Below are 18530 nucleotides of genomic sequence, written 5' to 3'. Positions count from 1 at the left end.
CTCTCTCTCTAAAAGTCATCCCATTCAATTACTAGGTTTGAGGGAAACCGAAAAGGAATTTGCTAATAATTCAAGTATATATTAATTCAGTTATTGGCTTTGACACTTAATCTAACAACCTCCTACTTGGATAATTCTATATCTGTAATTACCAATATAACTTCTAAACAAGACAGCAAAGAGTGCTTCCATAGCAACTGCCGAACTATGAACAAAATAGACATTAGTCATAAGATAAGTAATCAAATATTCCTCCATTCTACTAGATATCGTATGAATATGAGACATGGATTATAATCACTCTCATTGTCCAAGTTTTGTTTCCTGATTTCTTGATTTGTGATGACGACATAAGACTTCAAATTGAACACATCAATTGATGTCCTGGTTGAAAGACCACGACCTTCCTTGTCAGCCGAGTCAAAGGAACGACTATCTTCGAGAAGTCCTAAACGAGTCTCCGATAGTACCCTTCCAATCCCAGGAAGGTCCAAATCTCATATGGAGACTTTAGAACCTCCCAGTTCATCACGGCCTCCACTTTGGCCGGATCGAATGAAATCCGATCCTGGTTGACAAGGTGCCTAAGCAACTGCACCTCACGCAACCAGAACTCACACTCAGAGAACTTGTCACACAAGCTCTTGCTCCTAAGAGTATCCAATACTTCCCGCAAATGTTCCTCATGCTGCTCCCCAGTCTCAAAATAGACCAAAATGTCATCAATGAAAACTATCACAAACCGATCCAACATCGGTCTACACATGCAGTTCATGAGATCCATGAACGCAGTAGAGGCGTTGGTGAGCCGAAAAGGCATCACCACGAACTCGTAATGACCATATCGAGTCCAAAAAGCAGTCTTCTGCACATCCTCCTCTTTGACCCTCATCTGATGATAACCCGAATGCTTCCTGAAGCTGGTCAAAGAGGTCATCAATCCTTGGGACTAGGTAACGGTTCTTCACCTACCTTATTCAGCTCCCGATAATCTATACACATCCGTTGCAACCCGTCCTTCTTTTTTAAAAATAGTATCGGGGCTCCCCATGGTGAACTGCTCGGTATAATGAATCTATTGTCTAACAGCTCCTGCAGCTGTGTTGAAAACTCCTGCATCTTAGGAAGAGCTAACTGATACGGTGCATTGGCTATTGGAGCCGCACTAGGGATCAGGTCGATCCTGAACTCCACCTAGCTCTCTGGAGGTATCCTAGGTAGCTCTTCTGGAAATACATCCATGTACTCTTGTACCACTAGCACATCAGTTGTTGTCGCCTGACCCATCTCTCGGGTATCCAAAACATAGGTGACATAACCCACGCAACCCTACTGGAGATAGAGCCTAACCCTCACTGCTGAACATAAAGCTGGTCCATGATGTGGCCTCTCGCCCTGAATCACCAGCTCTCCCCCACGTGGGGTGCTGGTCCGAAACAACCATTGCGTGCAGTCGATCACTTCCCCATTGTAGCTCAACCAATCCATCACATATGATAACCTTGTTCCTCGATAATGGTATGGGAACCAAATCTACCAAGTAGCGCTCCTCGTACAACCTCAGAACACAATTTCTGAAAACCTTTGACGCCCGCAATGATCGGTCTTCTGCAATCTCAACCTCTTGAGGGAAATCTTACATGCCCAAATACTTAGGAAACCTCTTGTTAAGCGCAAGAGAAACAAATGATATGGTAGCACCCAAATCAAACAACACCTGGATCGGGATACCGTTCACATGGAACGATCCCGTCACCACATCAGGTACGGTGTGTGGCTCCTTGAACGACAACTGAAATGCTTGGCTCCTCATCACTGGAGCCTTTGACTTGACCTTCCGGCCATCCGTAACTCGTGCAATCGCTGGAGTCGGCGCCACCACTGACACTGTTGCTGTTGTCAATCTAGGGCAGTTGGCCTTTTTATGGCCCCTCTATTTGTAATGAAATAAAACAAATACGAAGTCTAAACAATGAGGGAAGGAGCAGTATAATCCCTGCCAAAATCTCCCATCTTGCCGCACTTGTAGCAGCTTGATGATCCCGCTCTACAAGATCCCTCATGCGGCATGCCGCATTTCCTGCAGCGGTTCTGGCATGCCTAGCCCTTCGACCTAGCATCGGATCCCTTGGGTTTCCTCCCCGAAACCCTAATACTTTGCTTTGTCTCTGCCTTCCTCTTCTTGAGGTGCTCCAAGTCAATCTCTCATTCCCTCTCCCTGGCTATCATGGACTCCAGGGTCGTACAGGCTAAAAAGCTGACTTGCTCTCAGATATCAGCTCTCAACATGTCATGATAGTGGGTCCTCCGCATGTACTTATCTCTTTCATACTGAGGTACCAAGAAGGCCCTCTCCTAAAAATTGGTGGTGGTCTCCGCCACTGGCTCCATAGTCTGTCTCATATCAAGGAACTCCTTGGCCAACTACTGAAGCTCTATAGTTGGCGCAAACTCAGCCCTGAACCTGGTCATAAAGTCTGACCAAGTCATAACCTCAATTGCTGGGCTACCAGTGAGTCACCAACTAACTCCCACCAATCTCTAGCTTTGTCCCTCAAACAACTCGCAATAAAGCAGACCTTCGACCCCTCCAGGCAGAAGCTCATCAACTGCGCAGACTCAATGTCTGCGATCCATCTACTGGGAGCAATGGGGTCCTTTGCCCCATGAAAGTTTGGCGCACCACTCCCCCTGAAGTCCTTGAAGGACAATGTGCGCATACCCAACTGGCTGGACGCCGAATCACTCATGAATATCCGGAGGTGATCCTCCATCAGCTCGACCATCCCCTCCTTAATCGACTCGAAAATAACATGGGTCGCCTCAAGGATACCTCTAGTGATCTCAGACACGATGAAATCGAGTAGCCCATCATCAACCTGCTCATATGCCGCACCCGAGCTTGACCTTGAGCCTTACCCTAATACTGACCCAGATCCCGCACTCGAAAATAACCGGACTCGCCTCAAGGATACCAAACTATGAAGTTGATCGACAGATCAACAACTGCCCAACCATAACCATAAATGACAACCCCAAACAACAATTTAACTTTGTCCTTTATATTTGATGCCCAACCTGGGAGACTTAAACGTTACTTTCTCAAGAGACTTGGAATTTCCTAAAGAAACTATTGATCATAACGAATTCCTTACCCAACAACTCATGTTGTAAGGACAACACATGCACCCTAGAAGAGATTAACCTGACAACAACTTGCTTTACACTCAATCTGACCAATCTTCAAATTCTTGCTGAGCAGGAAGGATTCCAACAAAAACCTCGATATCATAAAGAGAAGACTCCCGAACAATGAGCTCTTCAATGGTAGCCTACCTTCCTTCTTGCCTGGTGTACTCACCCCGAACACTAAACCTCTCCCACTTGAATAAGATATTTCTTTAATCTATTATGGTGAGACCATAAAATGGCAATGAATAATGATACTCCAAGTAGAACACACAGTTCTCCTCCACTTAGGGTTCGAACCATCATTGTCTGACGTCTTCAACCTTAAAGCCTCAGATCCGCTTAACCAGGTACATACCGCCCTTGACTCTTAAAATGCATAACAAAACACAGGATGATCCTTCAAATCATAATCAACTAATCTTAAGGAAACTTTGAATCTCAGATTGAGACCACAAACACTTCCCTTAGCATTGCCACCTAAATCTTAGCGAAGTTGATCAAAATACCAATGGATGACGAGGAACTTTACGAACTGAGCTTCAAACAACAAAAACTTGAATTTGAATAATTTTCCCACAACCTTATTCTCCTCTGAAGCTTCAAGAATTCCTTGCAGACGCTTAAATAATAGCTCCAACGAACTCAACATATAATAAAAATTTCCTTTCTGGATCAGGAACATCTTGAACCACCTAGGATACACTCGATCCTTTGAAAACTGCGTCACTTATCGAACTTGTGACATTGCCTTCACCTAGGCCACCAGACCAAAAGAACGATTAAGCCTCGAACATTCACTTACTGAAAGTGTAACATTCATAAAATTTCAAGAAAATTTCAACTTTTTCACACCATCCAAAATCATAATTGTCTACATTATAGTTTTCAAAACATGTTGACCATCAGAGTTATTCCCAAAATCACGAAAACATAACATGAAGAGGTGTATGATCAAGCCTTTTCCTTCCCACGATCATCTAAGGTATATGAATGATAACCCAAAACTGTAAGCACAATGCTTAATGAGTTTTCCATAGTGCCACCACAACACGTAATCATAGATATCACATCAACAACATGCATATGGAACCTTCATCATGTCTGGACCACCGCCCCGGGCCTTCAACCTCTATGGACCGTTCTTTGAGCCTTCAGCCTGACTGGTCCACCTCATTGGCCTTTAGTCTATTTAGGCCGCCTTGGGTCTGTTGGCCTTCTACACACAGCATGACCGCCTCAACTCAACTATCCATCACATATCCATATATTACATAATCAAACATTGACAGCATATATAGACAGTTATACAAGTGTAACAGATCACTATAGCATATCACATCCTATCTACTAGGATTCCAATCTAACATATCACTAAAGCATTGTAAGCATATAATAACCATGATAGTAATCCAAAGGGCCAACCTTAGTGCCTTTTGTCACAACTAGCATTTTATCTAGGAGATTTTATTCTCATGTAATCATCAGTTGTTGTAAGATTTTCACTCGAACTGAATATCATGCTATATGCTAACATTAAATCATCTATTTGAATCTAAACTCGTGACTGAAGTTCAAAACCTAATATATTACATCTCATATATTAAGCTATGGGTTGAAAACCCTAAAAATCCCGGTTCAAGTTTATTATGGACTATGATCCTCTTATTGAGCCTAATGGACCAATAAACTTTCAATTTGACTATTTTGGTCCAAGGAACCCAATTTGAGCTCTAATTGGACCTACATCCATGAAAATAAAGTATTATGGGTCATGTGGGCCTAGAATGATTCATCTTATCTCTAATAGGCCATGATGGGTCATAAACTATCTTCTTTGGCTTCATTGGGCCGTAAAGCCTTTTTCTTTATCACTATTGGGCCCTAAACCCTCATGAACTAAAATATGTACTAAAAGATGATGATATTGGTATAACATAACACTTATCTCAATATATCTCACAAGAAAAAGGTTCAAAATACATTTAGATTACTTGAATCTAAGAAAAACTTCATGAAAGGGGCTAAAAACGACAAAAGTGACAAAGTATGGGTTATTTATGTAACTCTCGACTAGTAAGGGGTTCAAAAGGTAATTTTTGCTAAATAATGGCTAAACTCGACATTTGAGACCTTATAGGGACCAAAAATGTAAATATTTTCATAAATGGGCCTTATTTGGGCTTCTCACGGTTTTGAGCCCAAAATAGTAATTTTTGATCTTTTGTGGGTTTAATTGACATTCCCAAGAAAGTTCTGTCAAAAATGTAAATTTTTGATAAAAAGGGGTCAAAGTTGCGGCCAAAAGATGAAATTTTCTATAAATGGGCGAAAATGTATATTTTCACAAAACCCAAGCCAAAAATGATATTTTTGACAAAAGTAAGTTAAAAAATGTTATTTTTACAAATACTAGCCTTAAATTCAAGTTTTGTCCAAAAATGGGGCCTAAAATGTTATTTTACTAAACTTGAGCCTTAATTGTAAATTTTTGGCTTAATGGGCAAAGAATGTCAATTTTACAAAAAGTAGGCTTTTTATGCCATTTTAATAAATAATTGAGCCACTACTAGCAAAATAATAACAAACGGTCTAATTTTTCCGTTCTCATGTTATTGGGCCTTAGTGACTCATTTATATGTTTGATAGGTCTTTAATACTATTTATATGTTTATTGGGCCTCATTGTCCCATTAACATGCGCGACGGACCTTGGATACTATTTGCAGGCGATTTGAGCACGTAAATACCTTACATTTCAAATGAGCATCGGTTGTCTTTTTACATATATTTTGGGTCCATGTTAGTTTAGGATTAGGTATCTAAGCCTATAACTATAATTGATATGTAGTTGAATTGATAGTAGCAAATATCCTTTTGGGTTGCCTTCAAACCTGGCAATTGAATAGGATTACTGTTGGAGAGAGTAGAATGATTTATTAATTTATTACTTGGTTAATAAATTAATTTATTAATGTATTATGGATATAATATATTAACTAGAAATCGTATTGTTTAATTAATATTTAATCAGGAATTAATTTGGAATTTATTTTGGGATTAAAGGAATTAATTGAAACTGTAGGGACTAAAGGCGAGAATGTTGAAAAGTTGAGCATTGAGCATTCTAGAACCTCCCTTAGAGGGATGGAACGAAATCTAGAGTGCTCTAGGGTTTCCTAGGGCACTAAGGGTGCCTTGTAAGCGTTAGGGAGGAAGTTAAGGGATCAGGGTTATTTAAGATACACCTGCCTTATCCTAAACCTTCCTTATCACTTATATAAACCCCTATAGGGTTGGATTTTGTCTAAGGGTACTCTAAGAGAGGCTAGTGCCGAATTTTCCACTTCCCTTCTCTCACCATAGTAATCCTTGGTTGCTAGGTTTGTTTGTGAGCCATTAGAGGCGTGACACTTGTGGCGCTTGCTACCAAAGTTCGAGATCTTCAAGGATTTGATTGTTATTACAATATAAGAATAAAGGTATGTATCCTAACCTAAATTATATGTTATGTTCGAAAATTACATGTGCCTCCTAGGGTTTCTAGTTTTTGTGCTCAATGCTTGTATGTGTAATGGTGAAAACATAGATCCTCAAATTAGGGTTGCATGCACGCATAGGACTGTTTGTTTTGTATAAAACCCATCAGTGGTATCAGAGAATATGGTTTTTGTTTTCATATAGATTTGATACAATTGATTGAACTAGACAAAATTACGGTTTATAGCTATTAAACCCTAAGGCCTTTAAATTTTCGCAAATTAAGGTTTTAGAACCTTGTTTTTCGAAAATCCCTAACAGTTTTCAAACCCTTTCCTTTGTCCACCTTGGAGTCAAATTCTTGGGTTTACTAACCCTAGGGTTTTTGATTTTTAGGCAATGTTGAAAGCCTTACCTTTCACTCAAGGCAGAAGATTTCAAAATCTAATGAATAAGTTAGTAGGTTGTTATTTCTAGTAATTATCTTGTAAATTGTATAATTGAATAGTTAAAGATATCCCTACCTGAATTTCGAAATCCATGGATAAAGGATTAAATTAAGTTAATATGTTTAATTTAAATTGGTAATCCTTATTTGATTTAATAATTTAATTAATCTTTTAATTTTTGAATAATTATTAAATCAAAAGTTTTGTAAAATTTAAGATTTTAAATTAAATGGTTTTAATTTTTGAAAATTTTAATAAAATTAAAAAACCCTAGTTTTTTAAAAGTTTAAAATACACCCTTATACTATATAAAATTAAAAGTCTAATATATATATATATATATATATATATATATACACACACACACACACACACACACACACACACACACACATATATATATATATATATATATATATATATATATATATATATATATATATAAGTAAAAAGTCATTCTTATCGTTAATAGGTCTTATTCACGAAGCTGGTCTATAAGGGGTGTTTAAGTAAATTGCCTATAAAATGGTGATTGAATGGGTATCCACTCTTACCCATCGCACTTTAGGATAGGACACAACCTTCCATTATAAGTATAATGAAAAACGAAGTAACTAAACACTTTTATAAATTCCCAAATCTTAGTTACTTTAGGAAAAATGTGGAATTGGTGCTAATCCATGAAATCGCATATTGCATCCTTATTGGTCGATTAGTGGAGTGTGTGTGGTTAACCAACACACTAGTATGGGACCAATGAAGGATGGCAATGGGCAGCTTGATGTTTATCATACATCAATGGAGCGTGTGTGGTTAACCGACACATTGATTAGATGATTTGTAACATCGAGAGTACGAAGCTAATTTGCATGGTTATCCACAACTTGTTTGTGATCCTCAACATCTCAGTCACAAATGAAGGTCACAATCGAGATTTAAACATGCCATTAAAAAGTTCAATGAATCTCAAAAGATCTAAGATTTCAATTCATTAACAACTTAAATCTACTTTTCGTTTTTCATGATGGAAATTGGTAAATCGTCATTTACCTACCTTTAAATGTTCTGCAATTTGGATTACTGCATCCCTCTTCCAAACTGTAGAACATTGTGTTGGATCCTAGCCTTAATATCTCATTTGGGTGTTTTATTAAGGACATAATCAACCGACTTGAATTTTTTCCCGTTTTGTAGATGTCTGATTCTAACTATGGTCTTCCCAAATCCCTTGGAACAAGCTTTCCACATGAAGATGATATTTCGCGATTCGATCGAGGAACAAGAGATCATTCTTCACTTCCTCCATGTTCTTCTATTGTTCTACCTGACCCACAAGTTCGAAGGCTTGAAAAGTTCAAGCTCACTCAAGCCCTTTTGGCAAGTAAACACGAAGAAGGAAAGTCAGTGTCTGCACACGTCTTAAACATGAAGTCGCACATTGACAAGTTAAGAATGTTGGGAGTCATTGTCTGTGAGAAGTTGGCTGTTGACTAGGTTCTTCAATCTCTTCCTGGCTCATATAGTGAGTTTGTAAGAGAGTACTATATGATGGACCACGACGTGACCCTCATCGATCTCACCTATTTGCTTGTTGTTGCTGAATCAGAAATGATTTGGCACACTGGAGAAGCAAAGTTAATTGGTATATCTTCCTTCCAAACCTCCATGGACATAGGCAATGGCAACAAAAGGCATGTCATGGTCAAAAATTTTGACCATAAGAGAAAGGCAAAGTGGTAGTTCCGTGTGCTATTCCAAAAGAGTCAATTTTCTTTTATTGCTTAGAGAAGGGGCATTGGAGACGAAGTAGCTCTATCTACCTGAGATATCTAAGAGATGGGAGAGTCAAGACGTATGACTCTACTTCAGGTAAAATCCATTAACTAACTCTGTAAGTTCCTATTTTTTGATTCTTAATACATTATGTGATAAGATTACATTTTTTGATGTTTTGTAGAATTGATGAAAATAGAGGAAGCTTAAAGGAAAAAGTGAGATGAGTCTTATCGCGAAGAAATGGATTTCAATCACATTATTAGATGATCGGATTTCTGGAGATGCTACTTTTAGAGTTATGATCGATTGCTTAGGAATATGTAATAGCATAGTTTTTCATTTGAATTGCATTGCAAGGACAAGTTTTTCCGCACCTTTTATAAATTAAATAAAATTTTGTGTTTGTCTTATTTATTTATTTCCTTGTAATGGCATGTATGAAAAATCGACATTTGTGTATTTCTAGTTTTAGCAATGTTGAAATGGATGTGATTTTTAGTTATGTTATTTGTAGAAATGTCAAGAATTTACCAAATAAGGAAAGATTATTGTTGCTCGAGTTTCAATTGGACAGAAACTTGGAATCATACAAATTGTATTATATGATGACTGACAACCTTCATATTTTGAAAATTAAGAGTAATTCCTTGACAAAGAGTCGAGTGAAGGACTAGGAGAAATGGTACACAATGTTGTGCACTAGTCAAGTCCACCATAAAGAAGAATAAGATTATTCTTCATGATTTAGTAAAAGTCTAGTAAATGTGGTTATGCTTACAAGATTAAGTGTAATTTTGAATCATTGAAAAGTTTCAATGTATGGCAGAACAAATAAGAAGAATCAATTAGGTAGCAAGTTAAAAGTTTCTCCAATCAAAGAAGAAGGGAGAGTACTTTTGTATCGTGTTTTATGATCGTCTTTTTGATTATGAAAACATATCACAGCTAATCCTCTAAGGACATCTTAGTGTACTAGTATGGCTAAGAAGAGGAATCATAAATTGTTGAAATGGTTAAATCAAAAGGATGAGTCATACTTCGTTCCAAAATCAAGTCTTAGAGTCATACTCCAAGATTGTGAATTGAGTGACACATAGTAAGAAGTTCTAACACACTCTTCAAATGTGAAGTGGAAAATTGTTTTCTTACTCTTGCATGTTTGAAATTGGTAAATTGTGATGTCTTGGATAAGACATAGAACAACTAATACCAATTGTGTGTAGTGTTTGTCTTGATAAGAATCCACACTAACTATTGAATATTTGTTTTTCATGAAATGTTTCTTGATAGGAGAATCTTATATGTTAAGAGGTCAGTGGGAGTCTAAATGATCTTGAAAAGTTTCAAGAACTAATCAAGAGTAAACCTATTATTAAACACTAGTGCACGACTTGAGGTTTGTAACCTATCGTATTGACATATCCTTGATTATGTGCCATTCCAATTTAGTAAACTATGTATATAAGTTCTACGAGTTCTGAATAGACTGCATAAAGGCAAGCACCTTATTCAATGAAAGAACATTGACACGTATAGGTGAACTGCTAAATAACATGGAAGCAAAGGTGGGACCCTTAATGGCAAGAAATGAAGTATGAACAAGTTTTGTCCATATGAGTTTGGATATGTCCCAGTCATTATCTTACAATGATGGTTATTACAAATTCACATGGATATGAACACATACACCATAAAATCTAAGTGTCATAAGGTTTCTCTCCTTCATGAAAATGATTGTGAGGAAACGTTTTCACTAAGAGAGATTTTAAGGAGATAGCGATTATGTAAATTGCATTCTCAAATTCGATTATGATTACGACATCCCTCTTCATAGTTCGAATTGTGAGATTTGGCGATTAGTCTGAATGTTTAGCACTTAGTAATATAAGTTTTGAATTAGTTTACACACACATGTGAGATATCTAAGGAAAGGTGTATGAGTTTTAGAAGCTTAGATAAAGGAAAATCGAAGCATATCGTATTAGATAAGATGAACTTTGGAAGTTAATAAGTATTGTTTTCTAGAAGTTTAGCTAATTTCTGAATACGTGTCAAAGCTAGTTGGAGCATAAATGCTATACTGGAATGGATATAATCATCATGATAGCGGGAGCATGATTATTATTTTTAGTGTTGCAGATTGGGAATATTAATTGTAGACAACAAAAGTTTCACTTTGCAAAGTTGCAGGGGTTGAAAAGTTGTTTCGCTATAATTAAAGGAGAGAATGTTATACTTATTTTCAAATCTAAAAGCTTAGATCGAGAAATTTTAATCAAATTTAGTCAATGATATAGTAACTGCATTCTCAAAATTGGATTATGATTACGACATCCCTCTTCATAGTTCGAATTGTGAGAATGTGGCAAATAGAAATATTATGAAAAATGGTTGATAAAGTATCATGCTTTTATGTAAGACATTATGAATCATGTCCCATACGCTTCTCGTATAGCATTGATCGCATATGTTGTAATATTTAACCGTTTTAAATTTTTCCAAATGTCTAGGGCATTAAAAGGGAAAAAGGGACTAGAACCGGATTTGACTAAAATAATTAAATAACTGTTAAGGACAATCTAGGGTTCGCCAAAGATTGGTTGTTTGTGAGCAGTTGGAAGTATACTAATGGATGGACCATATTGACATTATTATGAGTGCACAAGATTCTATTTAGAATGAGTTTTCATATGGAAAATATGGAAATGTATCCATATTGGGAGTTGAACGTTAAGAATTTATGTCTAAATTGTAAACTTTTATGCAAGAAGGATGTTTAAAGGAATGTACTTTGAATGTGAGACTTCACATCTATGGGATTGTCGTGTAACAATATGCAATAGAGCACTTTGTAATTTCATTGGCTGAGTCTTGGGGACTTTTGTGTTATGACAAAAATGTTAGAATCTAACATATTCTAGTAGTGGCGAGAATTTTGTATTCTTACATTAATAATTAGGATTCGGAATTGTGAAATGAGCATCATTGTAAATGTGTTCATTTGATCTATTTCACGAAGTAAGGACCATATGTAAACATAGTGTGCATGCTTGGTGCATGGGACAACTATTGTTATAATTCAAGTAAGAAGTTGATTACCTGAAACAATAAATAATGAGTAATCAATATGGTGATTAAATAAAAAATGTTTTATTTATACCCAAAGGTCTGGGACCATATAGGATTAGTATTATTCTTGTGTTTCACTTTGCATGTTACTTCCTGAATAATAAGATTACTCAAATCCTCCACAGTCTCTCATACATTGGAAGTAGGTATGAATGAAGACTGCCATGAATCCGTCTGTAGATTGTCTAAAGTGTTTAGACATAACACAAGTTTGCTGTAGAGTTCATGAGTGCTGCTATAAGATTAGAGTAGTGGATTAAACCCACGCTCACTTGGATCGCTTCATGGATTTTATCACGAGTGATTGGTGAGATGATAATATCTTATATTCTTGAAACCGAGACATGTGATTTGTGTTCTACAACTTGATTGCCCATTGAAAAATATGTAAACGCACCAGTAACTTGGTGTTATAAAACATATTGTTGTGTGTGATTTGATGAGTAGATACAAGCGAGCATTGGAGTCGAAGTTTATATGTTCCTTTTACCCAAAGTGGATAAAAACGATATCTGTGGGCCCCTCGATGATTTAGTGATGACACCCTAAGCGCTTCGCCAAGCCGACACTAAGTTAATGTGTTCAATTGTAGTATGTTGTCAGTCGTCATAAATTGGAAATCGGGAAACAACACATAAACAGAGAGAATGATTAAAATCCATGTCTCAGTATATACGATATCTAGAATGGAGGAATATATGATCCCTTATCTTAAGGACACATCACTGATAAGAACAGAGTTCGACAGCGGATTTTGGTAGCTAAAAATTGCTAGTCAATTTTGAAGTTATACTTACAACTATAGTTATTAGACTTATCCAAGTGGGAGACTGTTGGATTAGGTGTCTAAGCCCATAACTATAATTGTTATGTACTTGAATTGATAATAGCAAATGTCCTTTTGGGTTGCCTTCAAACCTGGCAATTTAATAGGATTATTGTTGGAGAGAGAAGAATGATTTATTAATTTATTACTTGGTTAATAAATTAATTTATTAATGTATTATGGATATAATATATTAATTAGAAATCATATTGTTTAATTAATATTTAATCAGAAATTAATTTGGAATTAATTTTGGGATTAAAGGAATTAATTGAAACTGCAAGGACTAAAGGTGACAATATTCAAAAATTGAGTATTGAGCATTCTAGAACCTCCCTAAGAGGGATGGAATAAAATCTAGAGTGTCCTAGGGTTTCCTTGAGCTCTAAGGGTGCCTTGGAAGCCTTAGGGAGGAAGTTAAGGGATTAGGGTTATCTAAGATACACATGCCTTATCCGAAACCTTCCGTATCATGCCTTATCCGAAACCTTCCTTATCACCTATATAAACCCCTATAAGGCTGGATTTTGTCTAAGTGCACTCTAAGAGAGTCTAGGATCGAATTTTCCACTTCCCTTTACTCTCCATAGTAATCTTTAGTTGGTATGTTTCTTTGTGAGCCATTAGAGGCGCGACACATGTGGCGCTTGCTACCAAAGTTAGAGATCTTCAAGGATTTGATTGTTATTACAATATAACAATAAAGGTATGTATCCTAACCCTAATTATATGTTAAGTTCGAAAATTATTTGTGCCTCTTAGGGTTTCTAGTTTTTGTGTTCAATGCTTGTATTTCTAGTAGTGAAAACATAGATCCTCAAATTAGGGTTGCATGGACACATAGGATTGTTTGTTTTATATAAAACCCATCAGTTATATAATCTCATTCCTTTCGGGCATGCAAAAGACTTACATGTTTAGCGAGCCTCCGTGGTTCGTTTACATGACTCAATGGGTCTAGAATGAGTTTTATATTTTTCACTTCGTGTAAATTCGATTAAGGATCTAACGTTATGAAATTTACGGGTGACCATTCTCTTTTCTCTTTCGATTACTCAGGAACGTACTCGCACCGATACTCGACCTCGAGGGTTGATGTACCGGAATTCTTTTTTATAAGAAACATAGGGTTCTCTGGGGGCATTATCTTTACAATCTCTTCATTTACCATTTGGAATTCTTTCAAACAAAAACACACATGCATTACTGCAAGATCGGTCACAAACATACTAAACTATTTAAAGAAAATACAAGATTTTGTTGTGATTACAAAGCTATACAAATTGTTTTCTCAAACATGCTTATGAACTCACAAGCATTTTTATGTTGACCTTTTTAAATTAACTTGTATTCTCACGAAACCGCTGAAGCAGTTTGGGTTGAATAATCTAACGGATGTTTTCCTATATTTTGTTTCATCATACTTTATACATTTTGGCATGTAATATTTAAAGACAGTACTTGATGTAAACAATGTATGTTGTTATATTACATGTGTGATGATGATGATGTAATGTTTCAATTATATACTATGTGATGATACTACAAAGATGAAGTCACGCACAAGCCCCCAGACGTTTCTGCGGTCTAGTTCGGGGGTGTGACACCTTTGACCCGAGAGTATAGTGAGGACAACTCACCTCACACTGACGAACTTCACAGAAAACCTCTAGATGCTGGCCTACTAAAATCCCGAACTTTCACAAAAACAAAATATCTAATTAATAATTGGATTACCCTCCTAGAATAATAACCTAAACTTAGGGTAAATGGCCGCTTTACCCTATCCATAATTGGGCCAAGACCCAGGCCCAATTCTTGATCCAAAAAGTCCAAAGTTATACAAGGCCCATCAGTGGCCCAATTTTATAAATTGGGCCCAAAATCCTTATTGGGACTTATCCTAAAGTCTAACACTTCACTTGGCCCAAAACACTCGTACTCAGATAGACTAATAAGGGCCCAAGAATTCAAGCCCAAAAGATGGCCCAAAACTCAATACTCCAAACCTCACATTGACCCACATCAGGGTGGTTGACCGAGTACGTGGAGCGTACTCCTTCTTAAGTGGGGGTACCATCGCAGATCCAAAAGTCCCATTTTGTGCTTAATGGATTAAGCACTTAAGCCCAAACTTCAGATCCACGGTCCAAACTGTAACTACGTAAATTTTCAAACAAAATTTTCATTTTGAAACACAATAAAAGTCATTTTATAATTCTCAAAATCACATATGTTTCAAATGTCACAAATAAAACACAATCCCAGAATCATAAAAATAATCTCCCACCAGCGTGTACAATCATGCCAGTGCCTTGCCGCGATCCTCAGAACTACCTGAAACACATAACACATAACCTGGTAAGCATAAAGCTTAGTAAGTTCCCCAAAATACCACACAAATCACATCAGCCACTCGAGGCTATAACTCAATAAGACCCTCCGGTCAATGTGTCTCAATGGGACCCTTCGGTCCCAACTCTCAGATGGACCCTCCGGTCCCTCAACTCAGCAGCTCTATATAATACACAATAAGCATATCACAAAACAAATATTAGGATATCTCAAAGCACAACTCATTCATATAAGACCCTCTGGTCACACATAAAGTTACCACACAAGGTATGTATAGTGAGAAGACTCACCTGGTAAGCTAGCAATTGAAACCTCGAACTCGGAAATCTCAAACTCTACCTACTGGTCTAGCCTCTACCTAACACATAATAATTATCTATAATTAATATCGGCTCCCAAGAAGTAGACTAACCCTTCTACACTCACATAAGGGTGAAAAGACCATTTTTACCCCTCCATAGGCTTAATAGTCCACAATTTGACTAAACCCTAAAAGTCAACAAAATCAACGGCAGGGAGTACGCTGCGCGTACTCAATCTCAACGTTGCACGTACTCGGCTGCCATGCAAACATCGGGGATGCTGGACCACTAAGCCGCGCGTACTGGGATTACGCCCAACGTACACCCCAGTTTCACTCTCCTCTCATTTTTTGTCAGAATCGGTTAAGACATAGGCTCATATCTCATATCTGGACCCCATAATGTCTTTTAGTCCATAAATTCAGTGACTTTATGCATTTGCATGTCTGATTAGGTCACAAACACTCAAAACACCCATACCCTTTGCTTATGTAGCTCATAACTCATGCATGGCTCACTCCTAACGCCCAAGATTGGGTTTTTATGACTCTACTACACACAATACGCTAAAAATGGGTAGATCAAGGTCTCTTGAGTTCATTATCTCATAAAGTTTCCATCTTTTGGGACAAAACCCTAATATACTCAAACAACATGCTCATGACAAAGGAAAGGAAATGTCTGAAGCTTTATACCTCAATAAGAGGCTTCTTACTTAGATTTTCTCGGATCTAGAAGCTTGGACTTCAACTCCTTCTTCAAGACCTTCTCTTTTCTTCAAAATCACACAAACACTTTCAAGGCTCAATCACACACACACACACACAAGATTTAGAACAAAGGTTAGGGCACTCTTAGGGTTTTCTCTCTGGGAATGGTGGCCATAAATTAGGCCATCATATCCTTTGTATAGGTGACTCACCCCAAATTAGGGTTGCACTTTGGGCCAAGTACGCCTTGTGTACTCACGGGTACGCCCCGCGTACTAGGTGGTCTCCGCGTCACAAGCACGCTGACAAGTACGCAAAGTGTACACCTCATGTACACCCCACATACTCATTTTTTACTCTTTTTAATATAAGGGCTAAATTTGAAAATATCTCAATAAATTAAGGTTTTAGAAGTATACCTGGACTTGGGATGTTACAATTCTCCCCCACTAGAATCAGACTTCGCCCTCGAAGTCATGCTCCTCCAATAGCTCTGGATGTTGCTCTTGCATCTCGAACTCCGACTCCCAAGTCATCTCGGACCCTTTCCAATGTTGCTACTGAACCTGAACCAGGGGCACCTATTTATTCCTCAAAACCTTCACCGTTCGATCCATATACATGATCGGTCTCTCGATATAATTCAGACTCGCATCCACTTGAATGTCCTCTAGTGGTACCACTGCCGTCTCATCGACCATACACATCCTAAACTGGGACACGTGGAAGGTGTTATTGATCTGGCTCAACTCCGTAGGTAGCTCTAAGCGGTACGCTACCTTACCCACTCTAGTAGTCACCTTGAAAGGACCGATGTATTGGGTCCCTAAATTGCCCCTCTTCCTGAATGTATTACCCCTTTCTGTAACGTCCCGATTCCAGGTATAAATTTAATTAAAGAATAATTGGTCTTATGACCTACTCGGCGAGTTGGTTGCCCTACTCGCCGAGTAGCAGTGGGAATGGAACGCGTGTTTAGTGACCTACTCGGCGAGTCCACCAAGTGACTCGGTGAGTAGGAGCTGGCAAATGAAACCCTAAATTCTAGGGTTTTATACCCTATTTAAAGGATCATTGGCCTCCACCAGCCTCCCCTTATGCTTCTTGTCCCTCTCAAACCCTAAAACGTGTGTGTGTGTGTGTGTTCTTTGGTGTCCAAGCTTGAAGGAGTAACCTTGGAAGGAAGCATTTGAAGAAGCAAGGAAAAGCAAGGCCAGGAACTCGGGAAAGCTAAGGGATTGCATCAGACATCACTCTCTGGAAGGTAATAGGCTATTCCTTAAGCCCTTTTCACTTTGAAGCTCCCTTGGATGGGTGTTATGAAGGACTCTCCATGTTTAAGCTAAGATCTGAAGTTATAACTTCAAATCTGGACTTCCCTTGACATCTAGATCCATAAAGTTCCCAGATTTGCAAGGTTGAAACCCTCCCAAGGTGTAAAACTCAATTAAAGAGCTTAGATTGATCATTTCGGGCCTTTAGAGCTTTGCATGTACGTAAAGATTGCAACTTTACGTAATAAACATGCCTTAGGAGCTTGGATATGTAATTTGGGGCCTTGCCATGGCTTAAAGAGCATCTGCATGGATTAAGATCTGCATGGACTCAGCGAGTCCGTTAAAGATGGCCATGAACTCGGTGAGGTGGATGAACAACTCGGCGAGTTCGTTGAAGATTGCCTTGAACTTGGCGAGTTGGCTAGGGTTTCTCCCAAAATCTTGGCCGCATATGAACTCGATGAGTTAAAAGGAGACCTCGGCGAGCAAGTCGAGGATTTCACGACTTCTCAAACTCAGAAAGAACACGACGAGTCAACGACCTGCACTCGGCGAGTCGAGTCAACATAGACTATTGACTCTGACTGTGGACTTTGACTTGGACCAAGGGGTTGACCAATTGAATTCTGTGGGTTTCTGGGATTGGGAGATTTATGAAAAAGGTTGTGTGGTAGTTTTAGGTGGTGGAGTTCGTGTTGGACCCGGGAGTTGAGCTTTCTTATTTCCGACGACAGTTACGAGGTGAGTTATCCTCACTATACTAAGGGTTCTAAGGCACCAAGGCCGGCCCATTGGATTTGATATCCTAGTAGTTATTGTTATGTTGAGGTTGAGTTAGTAATGCATGCCAGTTGATGTGCTATTCGGGTAGATCTGTAGGACTGCCTGTGATACTGATTGATTACTTGTATGTGTATTTATCTGTTACATGTCGACATGTTATGTGGGGTGGGTTGAGGTTGTACTGCTCCGTGCGGTAGCCAAGAAACCTGAGAGCATTCCAGATATGAGTTGAGGGCCCGGTAGGTATTCCAGACT

The sequence above is a fragment of the Lactuca saligna genome, chromosome 3 (genome assembly GCF_052625555.1).
Source record: "Lactuca saligna cultivar CGN05327 chromosome 3, ASM5262555v1, whole genome shotgun sequence".
NCBI lineage: Eukaryota > Viridiplantae > Streptophyta > Magnoliopsida > Asterales > Asteraceae > Lactuca > Lactuca saligna.
Note: the sequence above shows the minus strand (reverse complement) of the source record.